The 27589-nt window shown below is 41.1% G+C and overlaps 1 protein-coding gene and 1 long non-coding RNA gene across 5 annotated transcripts in view; one reads left to right on the top strand and one right to left on the bottom strand.

Annotated features, from left to right (window-relative positions):
- The window catches only part of LOC138757044 (fibroblast growth factor receptor-like 1), a 316623-nt gene that overhangs the window by 254300 nt on the left and 34734 nt on the right, over positions 1-27589 (bottom strand). The window lies entirely within an intron of this gene.
- LOC138756079 (uncharacterized) lies at positions 15715-22388 on the top strand. Its single transcript, XR_011352725.1, has 3 exons — positions 15715-15992; positions 21960-22103; positions 22194-22388. It is a non-coding gene; the product is annotated as an uncharacterized lncRNA (long non-coding RNA).

The raw sequence follows: 27589 nt of genomic DNA, 5'->3' as shown, positions 1-27589 counted from the left end.
TTTTGGTGAAAGAGAGCAAATTTCCTTCCCTCAGAGAAAACTCCAAGGTCAGTATTCAAGATATCAAATTTTATTACTCTTTTTTAATTGCATTAATTATTAAGTCCACGTGGTGACTAGTTTGGCAATTTAAGTGCCCAAGAATGCAGAAGGCTCCAGAAGGTAACAAACATAGCCAGATCCATCCAATCCAGACATCTATGAGAGGCACTGCCTCAAGAAGGCAGCCAAAATCATAAAGGATTCACACCACCCTGGTCCCTCTTCTCACTGCTACCTTTGGAAAGAAGGTATTGAAGCTTGAAAACCAGCACCCCTGAGTTCAAGAACAGTTTATTTCCACAGCTTTCCAGTCTTTGAACCTGTCCTTGGTACACTCACGAAAGACTGCCCGAACAGCACGAAAGGACAGTCTGCACAATGCAAGTTCCTTTGTTAAACTACGATTACTGTGAATATTTATTTATATCTATCATGTATTTATTGTCTTTTTAATCTAATTCCATCAATTTACAATTACAGCTTTTTTTTAACAAATACCTGTTTGTGTACGAATTTCAAGGCACATATATAGTCCTTAACATCATTGATGAGTTTGTACATCAGTGGTTCCTAACCAATGAGCTATGTGGTCCACTGGTGGGCCACAGAGACTTCTCAACCTACTGAGATCAAGATGGGTCAGAGGTCATGTCTCTGTCCTCCTAGGTGACCTTGGATGGGTGGGATGGTGAGCTACAGCCACTAAGGTCAATGGCCCAACATTGCGAAAGAAGATCTTTCCCTTCATGACCAGTTATCTTTGTGAATTAGGCTTCGTGATGTTGCTGCAGTTGAAGACAATGGCACGAAACTGCATCGAAGTGGAGGCAGATCTCAAGTGTGCCTTATCTACAGCAGAAACAAAGACGTGGAAAATGGTTTAGAAACTTCAGGAACAGGGGTCTCATGATAGTGTCTTGAGCTTTGATTTTCATTAGGAGTTTTTATGTTCAGTGCATGCTTGCAGTGTTTTTTGTTCTTTAAAAATGTTAAATAAGATACTTTAAATTAGATAAAGATGTGTTTCTTAAAGAGCTGAATATGGCTTGAAAATATTGCTCAGTCATTGCCACTAGTGGGCCACAGCATATTAGGCTGGAAGCCAGGTGGGCCTTCAACTGGAAAAGGTTGAGAACTACTAGTGTAGATCATCATCTTCACCAGGTTGTAAAGCACGTCTCTGTTGACCATCAAATGCCTATCTAGAAAGGATGACTGAGGAAATCATGGACAGTCTTCCACTAATAAAGCGGGGAACCTCCACGACAATCACTACAAAAACAAAGTGTAGTGGTTTAGTACAATGCTTTTACAGCGCTAGCGACCCAGGTTCAAATCTGGGGCTGCCTGCAAGGAGTTTGCATGTTCTCACCATGTTTGCATGGGTTTCCTCTGGGTTTCCCCACTCTCCAAAGATGATTGGGGCTTATATGTTAATTGGTGTATTTGGGTGGCATGGGTTCATGGGCTGGAAGGGCTTTATTTTTTAAATTAATAATTAAAATTCCACATTTGGAACCATTTACCTAGCTGATAGTGCCAGGTCACAATATTCCCTGGAGTCAGATCGAATAACATTGAGCAGGGAATTTGGTCCACCTTGTCTACATGAGAATTAGTGCCACACCATTTTAGACAATGAATTACAAATCATAACTCAAGGCACAAGATACTAGAATCTGGAGCATAATATAATCTGCTGGAGGAACTCAGGGGGGTCGAGCTGCATCAGCGGAAGAAAAGGAATTGTTGACATTTCAGTTCAGAATCCTTCATCGAGACAAATCATTCCTTATGAAAAAATGTTGCTCATTTATTACTGGGTTTTTTTTGCCATTGTTAGATTGAATACTGTCCTCTGCTATCATTTCGACCAGGAACTGGTCAAAATGATAACATCTGGAAACCATTGCAACAATTCCAAGTCAATTACTTTATTTTAAGAAAACAAATTTACATTAAAAGCTCGCTAATTTTTGTATTGGTATGAGAAATCACACTTTTCCGTCCTCACCACAATGACATCATTGTTGAGTGATGATCTCAACTGAATTTCAGAATGTTATGGTTAAATCCAACATGACACAACTAAAGGATAGTGTTAAATTACTAGAGTTGGTTTAAAATTGAACCAAAACAGATTGCTAACTTTGGATAATAGCTCAGAGTGCAAGCACATCCTCTCAGTTCCTGACTAAAACATTCAAAGTATATTTTCTCATCCCGATGGTGTGTCGCAGTTTATGTATTAATTTACAAAGTACATTTGTAGTCTGCATTTTCATATTAGGAAATCTGAAAAAAACGATGAGAGGTTGTACATTTGGCTGAGGGATGAAGATTAACAGTACAAAATATTTTATGCGGTAATTTTAAAAATTGTCCAGTACAACTTCATTTTAATTTAATGTATAGGTGGTGTCATAATAGAAAGAACTTCAGAATGTCAAATAGAGAACCCAGGCGCCAGAACCAAAAATCGCACCTGGGGATTTTCTCAGCAAAAAGAAGAAAGAGGAAATGAACCTGAATGGTCAAAAACATTCTTCAGCCAGTGAAGCACCTCTGAAATGTAGGAATTGTGCTTCCCAGGCCGCAACACAGGAAGCTCCCACTGTCACCAATTAGCCAGATAATTTGCCACAGCAACTTTAATTAGCTCACGTTGACAGAAAGGCCTCAACAAAAAAAAACTACGACAACAGGTGTTAGGAGTGTGGACAGAAAATCCATGTCCTACACCAGGTACAGTTAAATAGTCTGGGAAATATAAAAGCTGTCATCAAACTAATTTGGTCATGAGACAATTTGATTTTTGCCATTTCTGGAAGTCTACAATTATAGATAAATATTGTATTTGTAAGATTGAAGTTTAATTTTTTTTACATTTAATACCTTATGCTTGTTGTTAAGTCACTAAATTTTCAGCTTTCTAGTGTCTATATAGTAGCCCCATCATTTTGGTCAACCCTACTTATTCTCCCTTTCAAGTTTTGGATCTGACAAATGCAAACAACTCCCCACCATGCCAATTGCAATAGGATAAAATAGCAAGCATTTATTACAATGACACAACATATTTTCCCAACAAAATACAAGCTGTGCACACCTGAGAGTGTTAGTCTACTTCAGTCCAGTACTATACCTGTTCTGCTCCCAGGACAAGGTGTTCCATGCTAGATCATCTGAGATGTCTTCTTTCTTCAAATAATATGGCTTTCCCTCTACCACATCAACTCGGCCCTCACCCGCATATTCTCCATTGCCTGCAAACCTGCCCTGGCTTTCTCCATCCCCATGTGCAGCACGAACAGTATTCCCCCTTGTTCTCGCCTACAACCCCACCAGCCTTCGCATCAATCACCCTCCGCCATTTCTGCCACCAGTACGTGATCCCACCACAAGACACATCTTCTCTGCTCCTCCCCTTTTCGTCTTCTGCAGGGACCACTCCCTCTATGATATCCTCACCCACTCCTCCTTTCCCACCAATCGTCCCCCTTGACACCTCCCCGTGTAACTGCAGGAGATGCTCCATTTGCAGCCACATCTCCTCCCTCACCATTATTCGGGGCTGCAAAGAGTCCTTCTAAGTGAAGCAACACCCCACTTGTGAATCTGCAACAACTATTAAGATAAAAACACAAGACTTTGAACACCCTGACTTCAAGTGAGCTACTTAAAGAGCATTTATTCCTCAGGGGTCATCTATTGCATCTGGTGCTCCCATTGTGGTCTCCTCTACATTGGAAACACTGGGCACAGACCATATAACCATATAACTGTTTGCAGCGCAGTAACAGGCAATATCAGCCCTTCGAGTCTGCGCCAGTTCACTTGGGAAGCACCTTGACTCCATCAGCCTCCCAGTAGCCACCCATTTTAATTCCCTGCCCCCATTTACTTGCCGACACATCTATCCATGGACACATGCACTGCCAGACTGAGACACCTGCAATTTGTAGGAACCACACTTCATACTCCCTCTGGGTACCCTCCAACCGGATGGCATTACATTTCTATTATCACCCCCCCCCCCCTTTACCCTAGCTCTGTCCCCCTCCTCTAGCTCTGTTTCCCTCTCACTCTCTCTCTCTTTTCCCTTTTGTCTCCTTTCCCCCATTTCTGCTTCCACAAAGCCCCAAACAAACCTCCTCCCACAGTCAATTCTCACCTTTCCTCTCTCCTTTGTCCATTCATATACAATTAGCTCCTTTTGTCTGTTGGTCTGTACTCCTCCACCTCCCATTCTTCCCTCCTCACATTTTATTTAGGCACCTGCCTGCGTTTTACTTATATAGGTAGACCATGACACAATAGGGTTCCATTCTGGGACTCACATCATAAATTGAAATTATTGTAAGGTGAAACAATACCACACTCCACTGTTTTTTTTAATTTAAATTTAATTTAAATGCTGCAAATCTTTATTACAACATAATTTAAAATGAAAAAATACATTACTGCAATGCACACTGCCATTTAAAATTTGATATAAACATTGAAAACTTTTATTATAACATAATTTGACACAAATTTGAAGCAATGTGACACGACATAACTATGAATTGACACAACGTGAATTTGACCTGATGCAAATTTTACGCAACGCGAATTCGATGCGACGCAAAATGAATTTTTATGCAACGCGAGTCTGATGTGACTCGACACTGACACGAGGTGACTTTGACACGATGCAAATTTTACATGATGGCTGGTTTGCTGTGCATTACTGTACAATGCACTCGTGACTGCTCGCGTATGATGAACGCTACTCTCGCGCCTTGCTGCAATTGCCCAGCATCGTGAGAGAGGAGCATCATTGCGTCACTGCGCGTGTATCGCAAATGCAGGGAAACATTGTAACTTGAAACCAAAAGAAGCAGATTGTGACTATTTCAACTTCGAAATATCACAAGTCAGGATGTCGGGCTCAGGCCCGAAATGTCAGTTATCTATCTTTACCTTCTACGGATCCTACGAGACCCGCTGAGTTCCTCCAACATTTCTGTGTTTTTACTATACAGATGCAGCATTTAATGCTGATTGGCCTTTGCACAAGAGCGTTTAAAAGGGACTAAATTAGGGTTAGTGTAAATGAATGCTTGATGGTCGTTGCCACATAGTCGGATGAAGTGCCATTAGCCATGCTGTGTGATTCTATGGATCACTTTACAATAGTGTTCTTAAAAGAAAAACTTTATATCTGAAAGTATATTGTCTCCACACGTGGATTTGTTTTATTCTGGGACTTCTTTGTGATATGGTTCTTAAAGGAGAAAGTGTCAAAGATATTAGTCCTGCACATGGCTCATATGTAAAAAATTTCGGTCAAACACATCTTTCAATCTATTTTGAGAATGCATCTGAATTTCCTATAAGTATTCTCTCTTCGTAATCCCTGGGAATGATTCTGGTGACAATCGTTGTCGGGATCCCGGAGCCAGAGACTGAAATTCCAGAGATAGCACAGAGAGAGAGCCGGGAAGCTCAATGACACCACAAATACTTCTGTACTGATTGATATCCTGGAAGGCATTACATTCAGGATAGGGAAACAATGAATAAGAAATGGTGGTGCTGCAGGGACTATTGTAATGCCAGGGCTGCCTCTGGTGCAGACCCAGGAGAGCTGAGAGTGGAGAAACAGTGCTGCTCCCACCTGATGGTGTTTGTAAATAAAATCTTGCAACCTCGGAGGTCAGTGGCTAAGATAGTGGTACCTGTGCTCAGCAGCGGCCGCGAGATGTTGCAGATTCCGGGAAGCAGCGGATCAGCGCAGGGCACCAGAAATAGAAAGAACACCCACAATGAGAAGGAAAGTAGAGGAGACTATCCTACACGACAGTGACCACAGTGGCAAACCAGCGAGGAGCTCATGCAGTCTGCGGGCGACTTGCAGTCAGGGATCCGTACAGGCTGGCGGACTGCTGGTGACTGGCTCAGGAGCACCAGGAATCAGACCTGGAATTTGAGAGGGAGCTGAGGGCAAGACAGGCTCCCAAAGGGCCTCAGGTGCTGAAGGCTTCCTGATCGCGTTGGAGGTTTTAATCTGGCACTCGGGTTGCTGACAAATCAAACAGGAGTCTGTGAGACTGCAAAGGCTGCAGGAGAGCAGGGGCCGAATCCACAGACACTCAGTACCTCTGAAGGGGCTTGCTTTTGCTTCTCTTTCCTTTGTAAAGGGAGTTGGGTGACACCAATGGAAACCCTTTGTCGGCCTTACAGCAGGCAGAAGGAAATTTCATGTAATATTACATGTTGCATATGACAATAAATGAATCTTGAACACAACCGAGGCCGATTCTGCAAGTGCTGGGTGCATTGGTCCCTGCAGGTGATCACTACCTTATGCATTTTTTATGCTGAAAAAGATACAACTGCAAGGGATAAAGGGTTTTTAAACATTAGTTATTGAATACATATCAGCTGTCGAAGCTTGCACCAATCCAGCAATAGGTTTTGAGGAATAAATACTCTTTAAGTAGCTCACTTGAAGTCAGGATGTTCAAAGTCTGCAACTTGCTTGTGTTCTTATCTTAATAGCTGTTGGTTCAATCAAGCAATTGAGTACATAAATTGAATAGAATTATAGAATAATTGAAAAACAGAAGGGAGCCATTGAGCCCAGAGTCCATGCTAGCTCCTGGTCGAGCAATTTCATCTCAATCCCTGGCTCTTTTCCCAATTCAATAGATATTATTTCATTTCAACTACCACGCTGCAACCTTTCAAAGCCCTGATTGACTCTGGTTCCAAAGCTGCCAACAGTGAAGCAATGCAGCATTGTGCGAGGTGTTGACCACTGCTGAGACTTTGAATGCAAGCCCTGTCCATCTCTTCAGGTGGATGTGAAAGATCACATGTACTGTTCAAAAACAACATAGAGATGTTTAGCCCAACATTCATCCCGATACTGCAGATAATTTATTATTCTCAGGGATTATATAAGATAAATAGTTTACTATTCCAATCCCCTGCTATTTGCAAATAGCTTTATCCATATAACAATAGTCTTTGAAACAGCAATTAATCGTATTGTGTCCAGATGATGTGTTAAAGGTGGTAAAAAAGAAAATTCCCCATTTTTCAACAGACGCTGAATCTTCCATCTGTGCTAACTAATTCAAGAACTATATTTTCACATTTGCTTCTAAAAGAATGTTTCCATGAAATTAGCGTGACCAAGGGTAAAGATATTAATGTTGTGATCATGCAACAAAAAAAATTAGAGTCTAATGTTGAGCCTGAGTTATGCTGGTGATGGTACACTACTGCAATCTGAGGCAATGAATTCTAGGTTCTCTCTGCAGATGGCACAGTGGCCTGACCTCAGGGACCATCTGTGTGAGGAGTGCACGATTCCTGGTGACCATTTGTGCTTCCTTCCAGGCATTCTGGTTTTCTGATAGATCCCAAAAACATGCCGGTTGGTTGGTTAGTTGATTGCTGTATATTACCCCTGGTGTGGTTGGGGGGAACCAAGGTGGAGTTCATGGGATTATGAGGAAGAATAGAATATGGGGAAATGAGTGGGGAATGGGATTGAGAGCTGGAATTAATTAGATGGGATGAATGGCCTTTAAACAACAAATGCTCCAGATTGACTTTAGTATTCATCTTAATTAGGTTATAAATGCCACATTTAATGGTGAATGCAAATTGGTGTAAAAGGCAGCGCAATCGTATCATCCATTCATTTGCAAGTCATAGTACAGGGTTAAAATAATTTGTTTCAAAAATAAGAGTCTACTGTTGCTTTAAGATGCTGATAAAAATCATTTGTATGAATAAAGAAGCCATAGAATATGGAGACAAAAAAAATCTCTCCAGTTTACTCCAGGATTTAATCTATTACCTGCTTTCTTTCCCAGAAGCTAAGCTTTGTGGATCAAACTGATCTAAAAGATATCACCAGAAAGCAAGGATGTCTCTCAGATTCCAGGCTCCAGTTCCCATCCCCCACTCTTCTGTCCTGCATTAATCTTTGCTGGCAGATCGCTGAAGCTGAAGAGACAGATGCAGAGATGTTCGGCACTAACTCAAAACAGCCTGACCTCTGAGAACCCAGCCAGATACCCAGACTGGGGATAAAACAAGAAGTTCTCAAATCCTCTGCATTCTGGCACTGGCTCCACTACTACCAAGAATTTCTCTGAAAAATGAGTTTCAAAAGCTGCACATACTTTCCCCACTTCTCCTTCTACCCCACATCCGCTAACCCACCCTTCCCCTGAATTAAATGGAACAGGTGCTGCAGATGGCTGCCGGAGTCTCTGAGAGTTGAGACCACAGATACCCCTCTGATTCGTGGGAATAACTGTGCAACAGCTGTGAAAACATGGAGAAATGGAAAGAAGAGGAGGCGGAAAGGACTGAGGCAGCCCTCAAGCATCACCAAACCCCAGTCAAGCGTGAAATCCTGATAGTTATTTTTAAAGAGACACTATCCCTTCTAATGAACAAAGGCAAGTCGCTGACTTGACCAAAAGCAATTAAAAACCTCATAAAATTTGGTTTAAGTTCCAAAGTTATTTTTAAACCACAGCTCACTTAATTTTATATCTTTAAAATTTAACTTAGACACATAGCACAGTAACAGGCTCTTCTGGACCCCAAGCCCATGTCGTGCAATTACACACAATTGACGTGCAAGCCCCCAGTTTGTTTTGAAGGGTCGGAGGAAACCGAAGCACCCGTAAGAAACTCACGCAGACACGGGGAGAACATCCTTACACGCAGCGCCGGATTCGAACCCCGGACGCTGGCTCTGTAACAGCGTTGTGCTAACTGCTACGTTAACTCTGCTGCCCCAACTTGAAAACTTAACTCAAATAATTACATCCCAAAATAAGCAATACATTTTTTAAAAAGCAGACATTTTTAGATATTTAATAACAGCAGGATTCACTTCAGACCATACCATTTTTTTTATAATTAAAATAAAGTGAAATCACCAGCTAGTTGTGCTCTCTGTACTCACCAAATGACTTAGCTACAGTCCTACTGTACTTCAAATCAAAATGCATGGTAGGAGGCAATTCAATTCAAAGCCTGGGTCAGCTCTTTGAAAGAACTCTCCAAATAATCCTACTCCCCTGTTCCGATAACCATAAGGATGAGAGATTTCCTTCCTTGACAAGACAGGACCCCTTTTGTAAGTTAGTATTGATTTTTCTTTCGCCATCCTAATCCTGGCCAATCTGATCTCCTACTTCTTTATAGCCTTCTCCTTATGGCTTTATTGCTCACCTTGTGTCTGGAAACTCCAGAAAAATCCATACTGTACCAGTAACCCATTCATAGTTTTAGCTGATGACATTCAAATTTCCTATGGCTGCAGTATACTCAGCTGCCTTGATTAAGAAGCCTCAGTGAAAAAAAAATCACTTTGCAGCAAATTGCTTCTTAAACAAACCAAAATGCATTTGAATTCCAGAAGATTTATCATGGTATTGACAATATAGTTACGACAGACAGGGTTTCTCCTTGCTTTTTATTAACAGTCACTCAATTTCTGAAGCTCCACTCTACTTTCTGCAAGAAAATATGGTTGCACATTATTCAACAACAGAATGAGTTCTAACTCCTTTCAATACACCAGCAAGCTAAATGCAGGGAAACGCTGTCACAACAAGAGGAGAAAAATGGACTTGTTCAGGAAAAAAAACGAAAACAAACAGCAGAACATTTAATCATTAATCAAACATGTCTCCACTAAATCCTGTGGAACTGATAAACAACGGGCATATATGTGCTTTGGCTCCCAACGCATTACCCTCCACTATCAGGCAAGTACATGGAGCCTTCTGGCTGTTTGTATTGGACATAGACTTCTGGTCACTGCTATCTAAACCATTCCCACACTGTGTTTGTGTTTCACAATTGGCCCTGTAGCCTTAACCTTTGTTAAAGGGTAAATTCAGGCTCTGATAATGTTGTCTGCCAAAGGCATGGGGTCATGGCTGAATATTGCAGATAATCAATAATAACACCACTATCACTTAAATTGTGTGCTATCATGCTGAAGGTCTCTGAAACGACACGTTACCTTTGTCAAATATTGAGTTGAGAGGTGTAGCTGCATAATTCATTTGATATTCTTTTGGAAACGAAATGCTGACCAGATAAAATTCAAGGGGAAATTTCTTGCATTTATTTTCCAGTGAAATATTGGGTGTTATAGGTTCTTTTCACACTTCTCAACTACAACTTCTGGGTATCAGGAGATGGCAATGATAATCCATTCCTACTCGTGTGCTAAGCCAGTTCAGAAGAGAGATCATTTGTGAGTCTGGAGTCACATCAAGGCCAGATGAGTGGTCATTAATATCTCTTCCCACAGATGCCACCTGACCTGCTGAATAATGACCAAATTTATTTTCTGATTTCATCTTCATTCAATCTACTGATTTTTGATCCATCCACCCATGACAACAAGTTCCCTCGATCTGCTCTGTATATACCCTTCATGAGTTTAAATACATCTATTAGAACCCTTTGCAATGCACTCTGTTCCAAAAACAACCCCAGATTCTCCTGCCTATCCAAATAGCAAAAGTTACTTGTCAATGGAATAATTTTAATAAATCTCTTTTGCACGCTCTCTATTATCATTCCTAAAGTGAGGCTCCAAGAACTAGACATTTGACTCCAGCTGTGGCCGTTGTAATGTTTTGTAAAGTATAAAAGAGTTGCTTTATGCTTATTACTTACAAAGCTTGGGATCTCATGTGCTTTTTTTTAATACTTCCTCAAGTTTCCCTCTCACTTTGAAATAACCATGTGCCTATATTTGCTAATTTTTTTTCTGCTGTATTGCTTTTGGAAGTGTGGTTTCTAGTTTATATTGTTTCCTGCCATTCTTTCTACCTGCAGGTAACTCTGCATTGCTCAGTATTAAATTTCATCTCCATTACACCTGCCCGTTCCTTATGCCATCTGCAGATTTGAGAGTGCTGCCTTATATTTCCAAATCTAAGTCATAATATAAGAAATTGAGTGATCCTGGAACAAATCCATGGAAAACCTTATTCCACACCTCCCTCCAGTCTGAAAAACAATTACTCTCTGTTTCACTATTGCTCATTGTTTCTAGTTCTCAGCCAACTTTCTATCCATGCTTCTATAGTTCCTTTTATTGTATGTGCTTCAGTTTAGATGACAGGATTTCTGTGTTGCCCTTTGGAAGACCATATGTATTAGAGCAAACATATTTCTCTCATCAACCTTCCTGTTATTACACCCAAAATCTCAATTAAATTGGTTAAACACAATTTGCCTTTAACATGCCGTATATTTCTCACTTATTGCAATCAGCCTAATTCTCACTTGCATACTTGTCTGGCATCAGTTGCATGTTCATTACTCTCTCTTTCTCTCTCTCTCTCTCTCTCTCTCTCTCTCCATCTCTTGCTCTCTGTCCATCTTTGTCTTTATCTCTCTCTCTCTCTCTCTCTCTCCCTCCCTCTCTGTCTCTCTCTCTCCATCTATCTCTTGCTCGATCTCTGTCTATATCTCTCTTTCTCCCTGTTTCTCTCTCCCTCTCTCTATCTCTCCCTCTCTGTCTCTCTCTCCCCCCAGCCCCCACCTCTCATCATGGAGATAGCCTTGCCTTTAACTTTGTTACCCTTCTCCCTCAGGAGAACATACCTAGCTTGTAACTGAATCACCTCCACTGATCATTTACCGTTTTGTCTGGGCCACATCTGTTCTCACCCCATTGAAATGTGACTTAGTCAAATTAACAACTGTTCCCTTCGACGTGGTTTATATTGTTTCCCAGAACAATTTGAAATCTTATAATAATGTGATTGCTGTATCCTGAATGTTCCCCACCGGTACTTGCCCCACTTGGTCTGGCTCATTTCCCAGAACCAAATCCACCAACATTTTTTTCCTCAATGGACCAGAAGCATACAGATGGAGAAAGGGTTCCTTCTTCATACTTGCATGGCTACAACCCCAGTCTACATCTGGACAAATGAAGTTCCCATTACCATTGTGTGTTGACAATACTGTGTAGGACGAATTCTGTATTACCTTAATTCTTAATCTCTAAAATTATTTGGGGTTTTTTTCATGCACATGCCTGCTTTTGTCCAGTTAAGGTCAACCAACAAGGTTAAATAAATTACCTTAACTGCAAATGAGAGGATCAGTTGTTTTGAGAATTAATTGAAACAGCATGCTCTAATTTACCTATCAAAATTAACTTGGTTCCAGTTGATCCAGATTCAGTGTTCCAGATTTGCCTGTTTCATCTGAGCAAGAACAGTGCAGTTCATCTTCTGGACTTTAATAAGGTCATTTTTTATCCCTTCTCATTTTATTAGCCTCTAATCTTATTTGCATCAGCAAAGCCTCCTTATTCGAATAGTGTATGTCATTGTGATGTGGCTACCATCCTGAGTAAAATCGCCTAAAAATTTATTTCTATTCCAGGAAGTATTGCAAGTTTCTGGTTTTTAGTGAGTGTTACTTTGGAGGTTGGTTCAGGGTACAAGACACTCACAGATTTCATAACAACATTTTTACAGACTCAGAGGCACCAGTAATTTTGGGACATCGAAACAGATTTCAGTATCATTAGCTGGTCCTCTAAAGACTCTGAAGTGAAGTCTTTGTGTGTAATGGACACTTCTGCTGTTTCTCCTTGTCAGGGAAACAGTGATCCATTGTGACCATTGTAATGGCCATTATGACTAAAACTTGTGGTATAGAGCAGCCATTCTCAGCCTTTTGTTATGCCCCCCCATCCCATCCCAGGACTCTACACAAAGTTTATGGGACCCTTTATCTGTGAAGCAGTCAAGTTTCCACTACGTGGAAGACAATTCATAGCCAAAGCTAGTTCCATGTCAGTCAAACACAATCGTGTCGAAGCAAGGAATACTGTAAACATTGTTAATATTCCATATTTATCAAGGTCATTCTAGGCTGTCTCCAAATGCCTTCAACCTTCAAAAATTCTCACCTTGCTTGGCAACTATTTATAAAGCCTAGCAGCCAAGTCATTTCCTTCCCCCTAAAATGTTTAATCCATTCAGTTTGCATGCCCCCTATACACCTTGCCCCCCCATTAAAGATTTCAGTCTATGGCCCCCCCTTAAATGTGCCATGGCCCCCAGGGGAAGGGGGGGGCTGTATGGACCCCATTAAGTATGGCTGGTATAGAGGAAAGTTATCTCACATTACATTTGAACTTTAACCAACAGAGACAGTAAACTGAAGGATCTGGGGGAAGTTCACATTTCCGTAGCACAGAAACTTGTTAAAGCCAGGTCATTAGGTAATTTTAAAAGGGAATTGGATGTGGCTCTATTGTTTAAAAAGGAAGATTGTGGTATGGAGAGATTGAGTATAGTTGAGATGCTGGCATGAAGTTACATACAGCATCGATGAGGAAAAATTTGGAGTACTGTGTCCAGTTTTGATCACCTAACTATAAGAAAGATATCAGTAAGAGTGAAAGAGATTTACTATGATGGCACTGGGACTTGTGGGACTGTGTAAGAGAAAAAGTCAAACAGGTTAGGGCTTTAGTCCCTGGAGCGAAGAGGAATGAAGGAAGATTTGATAGAGGTACATAACATTATGAGAGGTATTGATGGAGAAAATGCAAGCAGGCTTTTTCCACCAAAATCAGGTGAGTCAAGAACTGGAGGAGATGGGTTAAAGGTGAAAGGTGAGATGTTTAGGGGGAATATTGGGGGAACATCTTCACACAGAGATAAAGAGTAGTGAGTGTGTGGAACAAGCTGCCAACTGAAATGATGGGACTTAGCCCGATTTTGACATTTAAGAAAAATTTGGATACATTAATGGAGAAATACAGAGGACTATGGTCCTGATGCAGGTCAATGGGATTAGGCAGATTAATAGTTCAGCATGGACTAGATGGGCTGAAGGGACTAGTTCCATTCTGTACTGTGCTATGGTTCTATGGAAAGCAGGAATAGGGTATTGAAGACCTGGGGACGGGTTTGGAATCAGAAGCTGAGGAACGTGGCTTGGATCCCAGGAGTTTTCGTTCACCACTGGAAGAGACAGGAAGCCGTGCGGCTACAAAGGTTAAAGGAGCACAGGAGACAGCAGCGTCAGGCAAGGTGCTGGATTCATGGAAATGATGTTTCTGAAGAGACTCTTTTTTTCTTCTCTTTCACTATTTGCTGGGGGGGGGGGGCTTTACGGGCAAAGGAAAATAAATTATATAGAATAAAGAAAATTACAACACAGTACCGGCCCTTTGGCCCACGATGTTGTGCCGACCAGTGTAAGCTTACCCAAAAAACTATTCCTTTCCTACTTCATAACTATCTATGCTTCTTTCATCCATGTGCCTGTCTTTAAGAGTCCTCCACCACCACCACCACTGCCAATGCATTTCAGGCACCCACTACTCTCTGTGTAAAAAAACTTACCCCGGACGTCTCCCCTAAACTTTACTCCCCTCACTCGGTTCAGATATGCTCTGGTGTTTGCTACTCTTACTCCAGGAAAAAGATGCTGGCTGTCCACCATATTCTATGGCTCTTGTAGACCTCCATTGAGTCACCCCGCATCCTTCTTTGCTCCAAAGAGAAAAGCCCTAACTCTGCTAACCTTGCCTCATAAGACATGTTCTCTAATTCAGGCAACATCCTGGTAAATCTCCTCAGCACTCACTCGATAGCTTCCACATCCTTTCTGTGTTTTTGAAGATAACAATGGGAAACTATGACCCTAATACCATCGAATGGTGGAGCAGACTCAAAGGGCTGAGTGGCCTACTCCTGCTCCAACTTTCCATATTTCTTCGTCTCTGTGCCTGCAACATCTACAGCAAATTATTAGCTGGAGAGCATTATGTTGACTGAATGCTGGCCCGGAACTGAACTGAAATGGGTCACAGTCAGGAGAGTTTAATTAACCTCACATTAAATCAGCTCAGGATGTTGGAAATCAGACAGTGTTCTCACTCATCATTGCTGGGAAGTGCCCATGTGGTGGCAATGACTGAGGATTCATCAGAACCAATTGCTCCAATAGCCCAATCCCTTCAATGTGCTGTTGCCTCAAGGTCCAACAACCTGGCTCTGATCCCAACCTCTGGTATTGTTTGAATAGTTTGGATGTTCTCCTTGTGCTTGTGACTTTCCCCCAAGCATTCTGCTTCCCTCCCACATCTCAAAGTCAAGCAAATGAGTTCATTGGCTTTTTTAAATCACCCTGGATCAACCAGGTGGCAGAAGAATTGGGGGGGGGGGGGGTTGGAGGGGGGAGAAAATATCATTCATGTGCTTAGGTTACTGGGACGTAAACTGGCGAATGGAACTGCAGGGAATGCTTTGAGAGGTAGCATTGCCATGACAGGCCAATTGGCTTCTTTCTGAGCTGAAAGAAAATATGAGAGCTAACTAAGTGTTAAATTTGTGTGGAGAGGTGGAACACCAGAGATGTTGTAGAGCCGTACCCCAGGTTGAGACAAAAGCATCGAAGAAGGAGGGAATGTTCAAAAAAAGGTGGCTTTGTTCTCGTCCAGCCAACTGGAGCAAGCATCTTGCTGCATCTTGCTAACTGAGGGGGAGTGGAGGGGAAGATAGACTCAGAAAGTTATCTTGGCAGCTGTAAGAGCTGCTCCTACCGATGATCTAACATTGATAGTGTCACCCCACTGCACAGGGCAGTTTGCTCTCCAGCTTGAAGCACGGAAGGCGCATTTAGACGTATGGCGGGAGCTCATTTAGAAGAGATCCAGCGTGGAATCTCACTCTTAATGCTGCTTGAAAAAGCAAATTACTCTTAATTATAATTTGTGGCTAACATCAAGATCTTTTGTTTAGTTTTGATATTGTTTTTCCGCTGCTTCAGATAAGGATTATGGGACAGTTGTTATCAGCAGAACGTCCTGGAGGAGTTGCTGTGCCTGCCAGGGCAAGGGAACTGAATCAACAAATACAGTTGAAATGGTAAGATTGCTGAGGGTTACAATGAATGATTTACTGAGGTCATTTTAGTTCCTTCGTACCATTAATACTCAGCAAATCCTCTCAGCCAGCTCCCCTGATGATGACATCAGAATTCTGAATATTTTTTTTAACTCCCTAAGAAGCCCAGGTGAATCATAATTCTTTTTAACTGGATGTTCCTTGAAAATGGCAGTGACAGCGTTAGCTCCCCTTTTCACCTTCCAGAAACCACACTGATGAAAGCTTCTGTGCATCCCATAGTTCCAAGTTGAAGGATCTCAAGAGCTTGAGTTCCTGAGCAGGGATTGAATCCTGATATTTCAACTTTCTCACTCATAAGCAGTGGCTAAAACGAAGGCAAACATCTGCACTAATTCAGTGTAAACAATGGCGGCTAGATCTGACTCTATGTGAACAATATCCAGCTCAATAGCATGGATCTCCCAGTAGCCACCCATTTCAATTTCCCATCCCATTCCCTTGCTGACTTGTCTATCACTTCCAGACTAATTGGAGAAACAACACCCCATCTTCCGACTGGGCACCCTCCAACCATATGGCATTAATATCGACTTCTCTGGCTTTTGTTAAACACCCTCCCTCACTTCTTCCCCCATCACCTTTCTCCAGCTCTGATTCTCTCTCCCTTTCCCCTGGCTCCTTACACACCAACATGATGTTCTTAACTCATCCCTTATCATATCCAGTGAACATGTTTTGTTGGGCTGGATTCCTGCCCCTGGCAGCATTGTCTGAATTCTGAGATTATATGAGATTTCCTGCTTCTGGCTCATTCTCCTTATTCCTTGAAGAAAGGCCCAAGCCTGAAACCTTGGCAATATATCTGCTTTTTTGGACACTGAAAAGACCAGCTGAGTTCCTCCAACATTTGTGTTTTTTTAACAATGCCTGCTAGATCTAACTCTACATGAACAATGACTGCTAGATCTAACTCAGAGCAATTGATGGCCACCAGATCTGGGGAGCCGAATATTCAGACATTATCAACGATGTTCCTCTGAAGAAAGGCATGGGATATTCCAAAATTCTAAAGCCAAATGAAGGCTGATGACAGACAGAAGATCAAAGACTGGGCAAGAATATTGTCTAAAATTATTCTGTCAGTGAGGCTCAGTTGTAGCTATCATTATGACCCATATCTACCTCAGAGAAGGACAAGAGAAGAGTGACAAAATCATTCAACCTAACAAAGCCACCTAATTTACATCAAGTACTAGATCAGGCACCAGTTCCATTCTTTCCACTAAGCAAAGTCCCCACTCATTCTCTATAGTTACCCTCTTGCTTGGAGAGCTGCACTGACCCATTCTGAGATGTTTACTGACTATCCATCAAAGTTCAGCAATCTGAGACACGCCATCTCACACAATCTTTCCATATGTCTCTTTCTGTCTCTCGTGGGATTCCACTGCAGTCAGGTTTGGTGCAGATCTCTCCCAACTGTCAGGGTCAGTTGTATCTTATCTTCAACTGCGTGAAGCTATCTCCTGTCCCAATGGCAACAAGTAATCTGCTTTCTATTACAAGGCTTAAATCACTGAATATATGCTTCTGGTTTCCTTGCAGTCTGTTATGTGATGTGGAATTCCAACTCACTTGGGAAAAGTATTCTCCTCCCATCATTGTATTTCAAATAGAGACAGCAAGCCATGGAGTGGTGCAGCATAGAACTGGCCCTATGACCCACTCTGTACCTTTCTGCCCTTCACTATCCCATTTATGGGTTTGAATTTATAATATGTACAAAATTATGATGCACAAATGTACTGAAATTCTTACTTGCTGCAGCTAAATACAGTAGGTTAGATACACCAACCACAACAATAACTTATCACTACGTGCCATGAGCCAGAAAAAGAGAGAATAAATGTAAAAAGATTCGATAAATATTAACAATTGCAGCTAGAGCAAAAAAAAATGATGTTTTAGTAGTGCAGACAGATTTTCTGGTGGTCCCAGAGTAGCTTAGGATAGTTCAGAGAGGTTCAAGAGCTTAATTAATAGCTGTTGGGAAAAAAATGTTCTTGAATCTGGAGATTAGGTTTCTGAACCTTCTACCTGAAGCCAGTAGTGAGAGGACATCCTGACCAGAATTGGGGGTATTTTATAATGTTGGCTGCCTTCTTGAGGCAGCATCCTTCACATTGATGCATTCAATGGCCAGGAGGAATCAATGCCCATGATGGATTGGACTCGGTCATTTTCTGTGTTCCTGGGCACTTGAGGCTGCAAACCAGGCCATGATACAACCAGTCAGTATGCTTTCCACTGTACTTTAGTAGGAATTTGATAGAGTAGTTGGCGTGCCAAATCTCCTCAGACTTTTAAGTTGGTGTGTCCTCTTCATAATTGCCTCAATGTGCTGGTACCCGGAGGGGCCCTCTGAAATGTCAACTTGAAGGTACTAACCATCTTCCTCGCCGTCCCACCAATGAAGACATGTATGTGGCCCCTTGGCGACTTTACATCTGCATCTTTCTGTACCCTGCCAATCTAAATGTTCACAAACGAGCCTGCAGCTGACGTGGACATTTTACCCCCTCCATAAATCTTCGTCCGTGAAGCCAAGCCAAAGAAATGTACTGATTGTATTTGATTTAACAACCTCCTCTTGCAGCACGTTCCAGTTACCACTCTCTGTATAAAAAATTCTCCTCAAATCCCCTTTAAAACTCCTTCCTCTCATCTGAAACCTATGCCTTTTTTTATACCCCAACCATGGGAAAAATAATTTATCTCCCCGATTAGATCATTCCTCATTCTCCATTGCAGGGAAAACAAGCTAACCCTGAAGGAGTAATGCACTGTCACCCTTTGGATGAAATTCCAAACTGAGCATTCTCATGGCACTATCTCAAAGGAGAGTGCTGGGTTATACATGGCATTGAAACTGTGTGGATCAGTAAAACAAATTATCAGGTCATTTTCCATATTCCTCTTTATTGGAGGTTGCTTGGAGTAAAATCGCCACTTGCACTTATCATATTACACAACAGCAACAACTGAAGTATTTTGTTACCTATAAAGTGCTTGTGAATGTCGTGAAAAGGATGTCTAAACAGTACCAGATTAACTACCACCTAGGCCCCGAGACTGAGCTTTAGTAGTGGCCCCCAGGGTTGGCGTCAAGGGGGGAGGCATTTGCAGGCCATGCCCACCCACTACAGAAAAGAGTGCCTATGGCAAGCACTGAAATTGCACCCCTGTATAAACATCTAACAAAAAAAACATCTTTTAGATGATTTTATCAACTGAAACATGCAAGTCAAGCACGCAATGCTACAGGGATCTCCCAATGCACCAATTCCCTCTCCACCCTAGCCCAGCCACCGACTCCCTCTCCCCACACCCACCCCCACTTTGTCCCTGCCGACCCCCTTCCCCAAGCTGTACCTGTAGTTGCCTCTCTAGTACCACTGCTTCCGGACCAATCAATGCTAAATGGTGCAACTCCGCAGCCACCTCAAGGGCCCGGCAGCGCCCTTTACCCCACAGCCCTCCCACATCTTCGCTGCTTCCGATCTGCGCCCGGCGCTTCGCTCCTTCTCTTCTCAGTGGCGCAAACACATTTTAAAGCTGAGCTGCCATTTTGCGGGGCCAAGCGGTGGCCTCACTCTGAACTTTGATGGTACCAGAGGTGTCGCAATGGTGCATGCTGCTGCTTCTTCTCCCCACCCCTCGTCCACCTGCTGCCCAGGTCGCATGCAGCATAGTCTGACAGCGAATGTGCGTCACCAGCCACCTGACAATTTGACTAGACAGCGAGCCAATGGAAAGTGAGCTCGGCGCCAGCCTGGCTAATGGGAAGTGGGGAGGGAAGGGGCAACAGTCATTCGGAGGCCCCTAAGTCCTTGGCCCGTGTATTAAGAGTGGATTTTATCTTAAATTTAATTCAAAGAAACATGATACATGACTACCAAATCAGATCAAACAATTTCATTAATATTACTTTTCCAGTACTCCCACGACCCATCCCAATGCAACTGTATTTGAATAGAAAATATAATTTTCTGAAGTGTATGGGTTATTTATACTTAACCGTGTTATGTTTACAATTGTTGGAATTAATGCTATATCGATAATTGGGCACATATTACAGATAGAAGGCAGGCAACGACAGACATGTGTGTTGGCACAGCGGAGCGGTTCCAGCCGTGTGGAAGATTATGGGTAATGAAGGCGGCCATTGATCCCGCATTGAGCTGCCGCCACCCTGATCTGACCCATTGTTTTTTGATTTCAGTGAATAGGTGAAAGTCAATCAACAGGAGCGTTGAAAGCTACAAGTCGTTGCAATTTTAAAATACTTTTAAACTTGTGGCTTAATTTCCTTTGGCATCGTTAAAGTAACATTCCTATTGTTGAATCTCCTATTGTTGTTTGACGTCGGGCCCCCTTAATTTCCAGGCCCCTCGGCTTCAGCCTACTCAGCCCAGTGGTTAATCCACCGCTGTGTCTAAAGCACTAAATAAATGCAAATGTTTTATTGCAATTTTCTTTGTTCATTGTTGACTCTCAAATAACTGTGAGTTCCTTGTTTCTCCATTAACAGTAAAACAGATCAGAATTCTGTTCAAAATGTATGGGGGTTATAGGTCAATTGGGTCCAATTGGGGCAGCACAAGCTCGAGGGCCAAAATGGCCAGTCACCATGCTATATGTCTAAAGTTTGCCTTCTAAAGCCATGTTTCTACCTTCCTCAACATAATCCAAATTCAACTTGCCTAATTATGTCTTTGTTGTATTGGTTCCTCAATGTCCTTCCTTACTTTATAAAGTGTACAAAGATGCCTTCTTGCAGAAACAGTGCCACAAAAGGGTAAGCTGTTGAACGAACTGCTCCAAAATCTCTCAAGCTCAGCAGGAAAAGGGATTGAAAGTGCATGTGTGCACAGACTCGCAAATGAGACTGTAAATGTAGCAAATGGTCTAACATATACTGATTTTACTGATCAAAGTGAATCAACAACCTCTTCATACAATAAATAATCACACACTCACACTGGTATGGATTGTCATAAATCCTACAGGTAAAAATGCTTAGCTCAGAATAAAAACTTCCCTTCTAAATTTCCCTCGATATGATCAGAGAAATCTGGAGGCTTTAATCAGGTAAACTGCTGTTCATGACACCCAGTGAGGTTATTGTCATCCAACCATTCTCAAAATGTAGAGAGCTAAAGAAGACCGGCTATGAAAACTACTGTTGGGATTGATGGTCTCTTGTTAGATATTACAAGTGTTGCAATCAACGCATGAAAATGAAATAAAAAGATGAGACGACCTAACTAGTGGGTTGAGGAGTTGAATTCGTGTCCATTTTCCACATTGTCAATTCAGGCACTGTCTTCCTCGGCACTTCCCCAATATCCTTTCAAGTTTTCTTTGCACCCGCATTTAAAAGCTCAGCTTCAGCAATTAATTAATTATCTTACATGCTGTATCCAACAACTCACATTGTCTGATGTGAGAGTATCTACCAAAGGGGTAATATAACAATGATTTGTTATGTCTAAAATGAATACGTTGGATGAAGTGCAAATCCAATCGTGTTCATTCCAGTGAGGGGTTGTAGGGACAATGGAAACTGTTTCTCAAACTATTTATAAAGAGTTCACAGCTTTCCATGGTTGCAAAGCTTCAATGAGGGGCAACAAATGCCCTACTTGTGTGGTGTTATGTGCTTACATTTTTTTATATAGAATTCAGTTCACTCTAACACCAGATTTATAGCAAAGTTATGGCTTCAGAATATCAATGGTCGAATCATACGTTAAACTGTTTCTTGCTGAAGTTCAAGGAGCATTAGCCAACTGCATGTAACATTTAGAGTGGAAAGCCTCCTTCCTAAGTGCATCTAGTGTTGAAAGGAAAAATGCCTCAACTTGTTTTATAAAACAGGTCAGCCGTTACTCCATTTGCTAATCATGCGCTGTTTTAAATCAGTTTTTTTGCAGAGTGTGTTAACGTAAAACACACTGCATGAGTTGCTTTCTTGGGCATCGTGCAGATGGCTTGGTTCCGCTGGATTATGTGCAAGACTCCAAATGGCCAAAAGTGGATTAGACGTCTCGACGAGTGCGTTCCCAGGTGCAAAATCTTAGCAGCACAGCAAACAATTCTTTTGGAGTGTAACCAGCAAGAAAATGTGAATAATTCTAATTCTTTACACTTCCACAGACTGTTGCAACAGCAGCGAGGATGAACAGAACAGGCTAGCACTCTCAAGGCCTAACAAAAAACAGATTGAAAGAAAACAGAATTTCTAAACTGCAAGACCAAGCAGTTCATTATTTTGAACCCAACTGAGTGTGTGTGTGTGCGCGAAATGTTTCAATACAATTCTGTTGACCAATAAACATTTACAAGCATTCACTCATGCCTCAATAATCAAAATATCTACTAAACCAGTGGAAATGGCACAAAGTTTGAGGGTCAGCTATGCTTTGAGTAGAGGCAGGTGACAGAAGGTGGCACAAAAAGTAACAAACTTTGTGCATTATAAAATAGCCAACGTGATTTTTAAAAATGATTATGACCATTTTTGTAGAGAAAAAAGCAATCTGATAATATGATCAATTGTACAAAATTTTTAAATGGTAAATATATTGGTTTTATTTTTATGGATGGTGCAATAATGAACACATCAGTATTAAAGATTCATACTCTTTTAGACTTATCACATCTTCCACTGCTGTACACATCATGATGACCTTACCAGGATCCTACAAGGTCCTGCAGAGAGAATATTTATTTTTCAAAGAGCATGGCCACTTCCCTGAAAAAAAAGTAATAATTTTCTCAGAACTTGTCAAGCTTGCTCTTGGCTAAAGCAGACTGGAGCCTCGAAATCCTCCCCTCATTAAAGGCTTGCGTTCCCAGCCTATAACACGGCTTCTCATGTTACCTTCTAAAACAGAGAGAAATACGCTTCCAGGTGCTCATAACTTCAGATTTTGACAAAAAACCATTGATCAACCATATTATTTTTTCTACATTCAAAGTTCACACTGTGAGCTTAATGAAGAATAGTCCTTTAACATTTTATACTAGAATTCTGACCGACCTTTCAGGACAAAAATACAGTGAAGCAATCTGAGGTCTGACAATGACGTAATAGGCTAAGTTTAAAGAACTCTGAAAGAATTTTTAATTCTCCAAGAGTAAGGATTGCCAGTTTCCTAAAAATACTTTTTTTTCTTGCGCTTTACTCAAAAAGGAAAGGATTTTTTGATTGTTGCTTCTCCCTAGCCTATTACCCTGACACTGCCTTCCACTAACGCCTTATCACACAAGAATGAAGGGAGGGGGAAATATGTGGACAGAGGTGACCTGCTCAATCCTGCATGGTCGACCCATGAAGTCATCCAGTAAAAGCTATCTTTAAACAATATGATTAACAAATGAAATACTTGTACGACTTCGTCCATTGCAAGTTTACAAAGAAAGAAGAGATTATGAACTGCATGGTGTCCATTATTAAAAGCTAATATGAAATATTGAATAACAGGATATGGATTTTGTGCTGCATTTCATATCAGATAGAGAAAAGGATCAAATAACAATACAATTTTTAACATATTTGTTTACATCTCATTTTTTCTATTGCCACAAAGTCCATTTTTTTCTGGTTTTAACAAAGACAGGATGCATTTGTACAAAATAAATGGAGGGTGTGCATTTGTTCTGTAATACCCAGTGAATTGAAAGTTTGCACCCGCTGATTCATAAGTATCATGTGATTCATTTTAATCTTGACACCTTTTGCTGAAACAATCAAGTGTTGGGAAAAGATGCAATATCTTCCACTAATGCCACCTGTACAATTACTCAGACTCATTTCCATTTCTGGCTTTGTTCCAAGACAACATTTTTGCATGAACCATCCAAGTCAGCCAGTACAGGTCCATTCATTTCAATTCTCAATACTCACTCATCGATCCTTCACATTGTTATTTTCAATGCACTTTGTAGCTTCAAAACTACCCCCATCCCGCGCTTTGTGTTTGTACATTCTCCCCGTGTCTGCATGAGTTTTCCTCGGGAACTCTGGTTGCTTCCCATCCTCCAAAACCTACAGAGGGGTTGTTGGTTAATTGGGTGTAATTGGCTGCATGGGCTCGTGGGCCAAAAGGGCCTGCTACATTGCTGTGTGTCTAAATTCAATATCTTCCTCCAAACTGTAGTGATAGAGTGCGAGTGATCCTCCTGACCACTAGAGGGAGTCAGAGACTAGTTTGTTGCAGCTCAGGGATTTAAGATGGATGCCTTCACAAGGTCCTCAGCGAGTTCTTTAGCTAATAAAGTATAGGTTTTTAAAAGAACCCAAGTTTCTTTATTACAATAAAAAAGAAACATCAAACAAACTGACTTAACTGTCTCAAGACAGAAGAGACTATCATAATAAATCTTTTTTGTGCTCCATCCAAATCGAGTCCAAGTTCTTTACTTCTTATATTACTTAGAAGAAAGATCTCTGGATTTTTTTGTATGTTGCTTTTTGTAATTTTATTTAATACCTGGTTTAGATCTTCCCAAAATTTTTCCACTTTCTCACATGCCCAAATTGCATGTACTGTTGTTCCCATTTCCTTCTTACAGAGAAAATATCTGTCTGATACTGTTGGGTCCCATTTATTTAACTTTTGGGGCGTGTAACCAATTATATTGTATCATGCATAACCTCATGTTTATTGTATTTCTCATAGTTCCGAACCATAGCTTTTCCCATGTTTCATTCTTTATCTTTATGTTTAGATCATGTTTCCATTTTTGTTTAGGTTTACAGTTTGTTTCATTGTTCTCCTTTTCTTGCAGTTTGATGTACATGTTTGTTATAAATCTTTTAATTATCATTGTGTCTGTAATCACATATTCAAAGCTGCTTCCTTCTGGTAACCTCAGCCTGCTTCCCAATTTGTCCTTTAAGTAGGTTTTCAGTTGGTGGTATGCAAATATTGTACCATGAGTTATACCATATTTGTCCTTCATTTGTTCAAAAGATAATAATTTATTTCCCAAAAAACAATTTTCTATTCTTTTGATCCCTTTTCTCTCCCATTCTCTAAAGGAAAGGTTATCTATTGTGAAAGGGATTAGTTGATTTTCCATCAATATTAATTTTGGTAGTTGATAATTTATTTTATTCCTTTCTACATGAATCTTCTTCCAAATATTGAGCAGATGGTGCAGTACTGGTGAATTCCTATGTTGCACCAGCTTTTCATCCCACTTATATAGTATATGGTCAGGTACCTTCTCCCCTATTTTATCTCGCTCTAATCTGGTCCAATCTGGTTTTTCCCTTGTTTGATAAAAATCTGATAGGTATCTTAATTGTGCTGCTCTATAATAATTCTTAAAGTTTGGTAGCTGTAAGCCCCCTTGTTTGTACCATTCTGTTAATTTATCTAGCGCTATTCTCAGTTTCCCCCCCCCCCCTTTCCATAAGAATTTCCTTGTTATTTTATTTAGGTCCTTGAAGAATTTCTCTGTTAGATATAGGTTGAACGTTGAGTGAGTGGGGATGGGGGCGGGGAGTGAGGGAGGGGGGAAAAGGGAGAAAATGACACTGTGTATATTCAAGAGGGAAATGTCTGTGTGTATTTTGGTCAGTATGGTTCATAGTGTGAAAAACAAAAAAATTTTTTAAAAAGACAGAAGAGGCTGCAGTTGCTATAGCCTAGAGAAAAAAATAATCTGTGAGAGGATCTAAATGAGTTGAGCAACAACCATGTAGACAAAGGGATAGCCTTGTTTCAGTCAAAGGCTGACCAATTCAGGGATTCCAACTGAAACATTGACCATCCTTTTTCCTCCATTGGTGTTTGTTTTATTCTGCTAATTAACCTCCTTCTCAGCTCTGCCTTTTGTCTCTCTGAAACATGCTGGAGATTTGACATAACCAAAGAAGAAGTAGATTTGGTATGACCCTCTCTCACATAAAGTAAAGGCAACAGGAAGCCAATGGGATACTAGAAAAGTATAAAATGATGTAAGAAAAATCTTAAGATCTCCCCATCACTTTTGACTCCATATATAGCCAACCACTCTGATCTTCAAGAAGACCAATTTTGTCCAATACTATGCTTTTGCTCTTAATATACCTGTGGAAGCCCTTAGAATTTTCCCTTACCTTGTCTGCCAAAGCAACCTCATCCCTTCTTTTAGCCCTCCTTAACTTTTTACTCTTAACTAATTTTGTTTTGCATCTGCATTTGTTCAAGAAAGTGGCACAGAGTCTATGGAAGTAAAAGGGGGACATTTCAGGGAACATTAGAGAAACTTCTTCATGCAGAGAATGGTGGGAGTGTGGAACAAGCTGCCAGCTGAATTGGTAAATGCAGGATCAATTTTAACATACAAGAAAAATTTGTACAGGTACATGGATGGGAGGCGTATGGAAAGATATGGCCCAGGCGCAGGTCATGGGACAAGGCAGAATAATAGTTCGGCACAGACTAGAAAGGCCAAAGGATCTGTTGGTTTTTATGGTTCTAAGTCCAGATAACAATAATGGAGATGGTGTTGATAAATCACCCTGGCTTTCTCTTTGTGAATTCTGAAATCATCTCCTTGCAATCCAATACTTCAATTGCTGAAGTGAAGAAATGTTAGGTCACCAGATGCTCTGAGGGGACAGAGCACTCAACAGCTCCCAATCCTCTTATTGAAATGGGTGCCCACATATGATCAGGAGTACAGAGTGTATGTTGATTCAGGTGCCATTCATTTCTCAGCCACTGATAGAGTTCCAACCATTGGAGACCGGATGAAGACATTTGACTGCCTGTGCTACTGGGAACAAGAGTGATGTTTCCAAACAAAATTGCTTTAATTCCAAAAATAGATAAACAAAGCCCCTTAGCTGCAAGACATGTTAATGCCTGGCTTATGTCTGTCAACATTGTTTATGCTTGCCGATGAATAATGGTTGAAAATTGTCTGTTGGAGGCACTCAGGTATTTGACCTAAACTGCCCTACCCTGCCCCATTGCTACTCCATGAACCGCTTACGCTGTTTCATCTTTCAGAGTTAGAACTTTTGGAGGCTTATTCTATTTCAAGGGCGCAGCTTGAATCTGCCAAAAGATGAACTCCTGCGTATGGGAAACGCCATCTGTATTCCATTGTTCCTCATTTACATCAGCTACTTCAAAACGGTTGGATGTACATTCCAAACTAGGAGGAAATCAAGGGGAAAAAAGCCAGAAATCATAGGATGTCTGATCAGGCTCTGAGTCAATGAGTTGGCTCCATTATGACAAATGGAGTTTTTTTCAGATAAAGGTAAGGATAGACAAACCGAGAACATATGCTCCATGAAGGCGTTTGGAATGGACAAGGATTAAGATGAAAGAGTTCCAATTGCTATATCCTGAGCATGTCCTAATGATGTTTAGGCAGCAATTTAAAAAGTCAACAGAACATGTATCAGCATACATAAAACAGTACATTACTATACAACAGACAGGGCTAAAGCACGTTTCTATAACTGGGTTGGGTCCTGGTGAATTAGAGACAAAAATAACATCCAAGCAATGGAGATTCTGCCAAAAACTACTCATAGGTGATTG

This window comes from Narcine bancroftii, chromosome 3 (genome assembly GCF_036971445.1).
Source record: "Narcine bancroftii isolate sNarBan1 chromosome 3, sNarBan1.hap1, whole genome shotgun sequence".
Lineage (NCBI taxonomy): Eukaryota > Metazoa > Chordata > Chondrichthyes > Torpediniformes > Narcinidae > Narcine > Narcine bancroftii.
The sequence above is the reverse complement of the archived record's forward strand: the minus strand, read 5'-3'. Positions and strand labels throughout refer to the sequence as shown.